This window comes from Myotis yumanensis, unplaced genomic scaffold (assembly GCF_028538775.1).
Source record: "Myotis yumanensis isolate MYYU_CA2020_CCGP unplaced genomic scaffold, mMyoYum1.0.hap1 SCAF_4, whole genome shotgun sequence".
NCBI classification, from domain to species: domain Eukaryota; kingdom Metazoa; phylum Chordata; class Mammalia; order Chiroptera; family Vespertilionidae; genus Myotis; species Myotis yumanensis.
The window spans coordinates 30747792-30753541 of NW_027223755.1; the positions used below are offsets into that span (position 1 = coordinate 30747792).

General features: G+C 47.5%; 1 pseudogene; it reads left to right on the forward strand.

Moving 5' to 3' along the window:
* Window positions 1-4912: 4912 nt before the first annotated feature.
* Window positions 4913-5269, forward strand: LOC139008438 (ferritin light chain pseudogene; annotated as a pseudogene).
* The last annotated feature ends 481 nt before the right edge of the window (window positions 5270-5750 follow it).

The following is a 5750-nucleotide window of genomic DNA, read 5'->3' on the forward strand; positions in this document are numbered from 1 at the left end:
AGTTATGCCTCTTTCACACAGTGAATGACTCCCTTAGTCACATCATCCTAAAGTTTGTGACATATACAAAAAAGACCCAAAGCCCTATATGCTTGAAGAATTGCATGGCAATGCAATTGGTTAACATTCTCTATTTTATTAAGCAGGGTACACAGTTCTATGGTGGATGAGCTCTGTTCAGGTTTCCCAGACCAGCTAGGACTGTCTGTCCTTTCTGTCAGCATCCTGCACAGGACAACCTCCACCAGAAATGCAGTGTGGTCCTGGGAAAAAGAAATCACAGTAGACCCAAAGACAGAAGACTGAGGACTAACTGAGAAACTGGCCGGGTCACCAATTCACTAAAACCTCAGTTTCAGCTTCTGTAAAATGGGGATTGCAACAGTCACCTCACAGGGTGCTATGAAGGAAACAAATGAGATCATGAGAGTGAACATAATGTCTACATTAATAAAAGAGAAAGATACAAATTGACCGTACCTTCACGACGCCCACCATCCAATCAGGAGAGAGTATGCAATTTAACCCAACAAAGATGGTGGGTTAATTTGCATATGCAGGTGCGGAGCGTCCAGGGGCAGGGTGGGACGCTTGCATTCCTCACCGACCCCAGCTGCTCTGGGCCTCTGGGCAGCGTGGGAAGGAGGAAAGGTGGCTCCGGGCCGGAACAATGGCCAAAAGGTGGCTCCGGGCTGGAGCGAAGGCAGAAAGGCGGGTCCAGCCAGAGCGAAGGCGGTGCCAGCGGCCAGAGGAAGGAAGGCACCAAATCTCTGTGCATCGGGCCTCTAGTTGAATTATAAACAGAGAAACAGGGAAAAGGGGAGGGGGGGGGAAAACTAAAAATATCTGCCTCCCTCACCGTTTTACACTAGCAGATAAAATAAAGTGTTCAGACAGGAATCCTAAAGAAGGTAATTCAAAGTACAATATTCTTAGGCACTTTCCAAGGGGAAGCCACTACACTCTCCAACCTGCTTAAAAGCTCAGCCTGCGCAGCGTGTGGGGAGCCCTGAGAGCCTGGGGCTCTGCACCAAAGCGCTGGGACTGACCTGCAGCAAAAGACCAAAAGGCTTTTCTCGTGTCAGTCCCAGGAGGATACAGACAAGGGCAGCTGAAGGACAAACATCGAGAGTGGGTGAGACAAACACCTCAGACCGTGAACTTACTTTATTCCCTTGGTAGATCACCTTCAGCAGAAAATTCCAGCTTTGTGTTTTCTGCTTGGTCCCCCTCAAATGGGAAGTTCTGCTCAGAGGCCCAAAATAGAAAACAGGAAGTTAGCTGAACTGATTTTCCCAACTCCCCCAAAGCAAATCACTGCACCTTGATGGATGAGGACTATCATGGTAAGGTGCTAACCCCCTCTCTGAAAGGAGGTAACACATCCATTTGCCAATTGTGTGCAGAAAACGGCCTACTCCCTGAAGACAGGAACAACCTAGCAGCTTCCTTCCTAAATGAAGAAGGAAAGCAGTTGCATTGACAGTGAAGGGATACCCGGGGTGTTCCCATCAGAACCAAGCTGCCACTAAAAGTAACCAAGTGCCCCACTTTGATGCAGACACCAACCTCTGAGCTGGCTCCGTACAGGCACTTTCCTTAAAGGGCGAGGACTAACGTGACTCCCCTCCCAACTTCCTCATTACTGTTCACGGTATCAGTATTCCCTTAGAGCCCCGTGTTGGAAACTTTCAAGTTGAAGTGCCAGGCTTCATCCCCGTTCCTGCCTGTTCAGTTAGTGTCCAGCCTTATACCGTCAGGTGCATCACATTTGCATCAGGCACAAAGTCAGCTCATTTTCCTATCACAGCTCAACTCCGGTTTGCCACGCCTCGTCATTCCCTCCGCTGTCTCTGGTCTGGATACCTAGCACCCCTGTCTTCCCGCCTGGCCTCTTGCACGAGACTGCCAGATGAGCCTCCTCAGCAGACTGATTGCTCACATCATCCCCCTGTTTCAAGGTCTGCCGCAGCTCCCGAATAGTAATCAAATCTAAATTGTTCACAGTGGTCTGGCCATAGCTACCTAGCGCCTCGGCAGCTTGTTACAGTGGGAAGTGCCTCAGCTGGGTGCCAGATGCCTTGGGGGAGAACCCAGCCTAAGGAAGCGTTAGCACTCAGGGGCTGTGTGGATCTGAGCAAGTTATGAAACCTCTTGCACTGTTTCCTCATTCGTGGAAAGAAGATAATAACACCCACCTACACAGTGATTAAGGATTAAGTGGGATAACGCTTACAAAGTGGTCACGGTGGGTTCCAATAAGAAAAAGAGTAATTAATGTTTATGGAGTGCTCACTGCAATCCAGGCTCTGTTCTGAGTGCTGTGCACGTACACGTGTTTCCGCAGGTATAACTACTATCCTCCTCTGACAGAAGAGGAAATTGAGGCAAGAGAAAGTGAAATCACTGAAACCACATAATGACTCAGTAGAAGAAACAGTGTTTGAACTCAAGCAGTGTGGTTCCAGAGTCTGCATACTCAACTCCTCGCTACTTCCCCTCCCTCCAGCTTCCACCAGCTAACACTGCCCACATATCCACTCCGTCCTCTGCATCCATCCCGGCTTCGCTCCACAGTCCAGCCTGCCCTGATGGGTGCCACACTGCACTTCCTCTCCAACCTCACCAGACGTCTTAAAAGCAGTCATTGCATTTCCCCTGTACGCAAGTATACCATCTCTCTCCTCTTTGTTTTGCCTTCACTCATACATCCGCTTGTAATTGTTCTCCAGTTCTTTCTGTAATCTATTCCCAGAAACTGCATCAGAAAATAGACCACATCTCCAAATTCCAGGGTGTCCCGAAAGCAACATGTTATTTACACCAACAGCCCAGCTGCCATGACCAAGCCAGATCCCCTAACTTCCAGTCACTTCCCCAGCAAGCACTTACCCAGTATCTGCCATGTTCCATTCACTAGGTGAAGATGACACGGGCCCTGACCTCCAGGAGCTCACAGTCTAATGAGGAGACCGTGTTTATGTAGAAAGTTCTAATGAGTTGTGGTCAGCACAAGAATACATGCTGCGAATGGCATCCCCACTTTGGCTCTTCTCACCATGGCATTTCCCACCTTGTCATTCACGGAGGCTGTCACAGTGCCCCTTCCTTTTCATCTCTGCTGCCACCCTGTGGTAGACTTGCTCCCCACCTTGTTCCTGAACTTGTGCAGTCACCTCCGGACTTATCTCACTGCCTGCCTCATTCTCCGGCCCCTCAAAACCAGCCCACCTCCCGCTGCAGAGAAACCTATGTTGTCACTCTGATATTTGAAAACCATAGAGGTTGATGAACCAAGTGCAAGGTCCTGAGCCTGAACGGACAAGGCTGCCTGTGAACAAACCTGACTTTTTATCCTTGCTTTGCTCCATTTCCCTCCACATAGGTATGCTTCACCTCATATACCACACCCAAGAGAAAACTCTTACAGTTCTCCAAAAGTGATTCACCTTCTATTCCTATTGTGTCCTTTGCCGCCCACTCTTTTAGCTCATTATTATCCCTGAAATTCAGATCAAGTCACCTCCTCCAGGAAGCCTTCTCTCATTCTCCCACAATGTGTGATAGATTGTTCCCTTCTCTGATTTGCTTTAGTCATGCAATTGCAGCTCCTTAAACATTTGTATGTTTTCTCTTATGGCCTCTGTGTCTTTAGGACAGAACTTTGTCTTTATGATCTTTGTTCAATACAGCACCTGTTATGCCTCAAGCATAATGTGCTGAATAAATAATAAATATGCTCTTGACTTTTTGCATGTGATATAGTGGGAGAAAAATCTCATGGGTATGCAAGGAGGAACTCAAATTGTTTTCTTTTTTTATTATCATCATCTGATTTTTCACCCCTAGGTAAGATGGTAGGCAATAAAGGTACAAAAAATAAAGACACAAAAGCCTGCCCTAAATAAAAGTACATTATCAGGGAGATTGGCACATAGTACAAATAAAGTATAGGATACATGCAAGACAATATAAATTGCAAAATTATGACAGTTCTGCCACCAAGTAGTTGTGTGTCCTTGGGCAAATTACTTATTCTGTGAGGTAAAATTATAAAATTAAAATTCATAGGCAGTGTATGAATTTATTATTCTAACCACTGGATGGCCTGTTCTGCTAATGGATGGCCCTTCCATATTAGTAAGTGCCAATATATCTGCAAAAATTATTATATTAATTAGTTCTAGAGAAATTAAGTATAAACAACTAAAGAAAGATAAAAACCAGCAACTGAAATTGGTAATTAGACAATGAGAAAAATCAGTTATATGTGTTTCACTGGCACCACTAGCTGATTTTTTTTCATTGGCTGCCAGTCTGCTGTTTGTAGTCAGGGGACAAGTCTGCGAAATACCCTTATGTGCTTGGTCAGCATTTTGGTGTCCTCCTGGCTGGAATGTGATCTACAGCAGCAAACTGATGGACACAGCCGGGTTAGGGTCCAGCGGAAATGGCTGGGGCTTGATGAGTGACAATTTCAGTTGAAAAGTGAGTCTGAGAGATGTTAAGTGATGCACAAAGATACACAGCTCATTAATGACAAAGCAAAGACGAGAAATTCCCCAACGCCATGAAATGCAGGGTATGTGTATCTGGGCTTCTCCACCAGCACAGGCATGAAGATACTGGGAGATGCCGCTCCTCCACCACGTGCCCAAAATGGAAATTAGATCACCCTCCAAGGTTCATGATTCAAACGATCAAAAATTAATAATCATGAGTGCCCTCAGCAGTCCCGGATCTGTCTCTTGCTTCAACAGTGTTTGGATGGAGCAGATCCAGGGACACCCCTTCTTCCAGCCTCCAGCCACTCACCTGCGTCTTATCCAGTCACATCTTCAGAACCACTTCCGGGACCAGCCAACACATGGGTGTGTTTTTTTCTACCTTAACTTCTTGCTGCCGAACAACCATGAGCTCACAAATTCATCAGAATTATTCCACCCAGGTGGCGGCTGCAGTCAACCTCCTGGCCAACCTGCATCTGCCGGCTGCCCACACCTACCTCTTTCTAGGCTTCTATTTCTACCTGGATGATGTGGCTTTCGAGGGCATGGGCCACTTCTTCCACGAGTTGGAAGAAGCATCTCTAAAGTTGCAAAACAAGCATGGTAGCCGCATTCTCTTCCAGGACGTGCTGAAGCCATCTCTGGCCTTGAAGAGGAACCTGAACCAGGCCCTTTTGGAGCTGCAGGCCCTGAGTTCTACCCACACAGACCCTCAGCTCTGTGACTTCCTGGAGAACCACTTCCTGGGTGAAGAGGTTTAAACTCATCAAGAAGATGGGCAACACCTGACTATCCACAGGCTGGCCAGCCCCCAGGCTAGGCTGGGAGGGTATCTCTTCAAAAGGCTCACCCTCAAGCACTGCTAGGAGCCTTTGGAGCCCAGAGGCCTTTGCGGGGAACCTCTGCATCCCCTGGTGTCTGTCTTTTCCCTGAGCCTATCCCCAAAACTACTAGCCATTCTTTTAACCACCCTGGAGCCCTCTGGACCAAATGAAACTACAAAGCTTTTTACAGCAAAATAAATAAAAAAAATTAATAATCACAACAGCCATATGTTTTGTCACCTTAAAGAGAGTTGCTTTATAATACAACTAGAGGCCCAGTGCACAACATTCGGGCACAGGTAGGTCCCTAGGCCTGGCCGGCGATCAGGGCCGATCTGTGAAGTGACCAGCGGGGTGATCGGGGACCCCCGCTGGCACTGGCCTTGGCCAGCCTGGCACCACCTAGCCGCTGACCCCA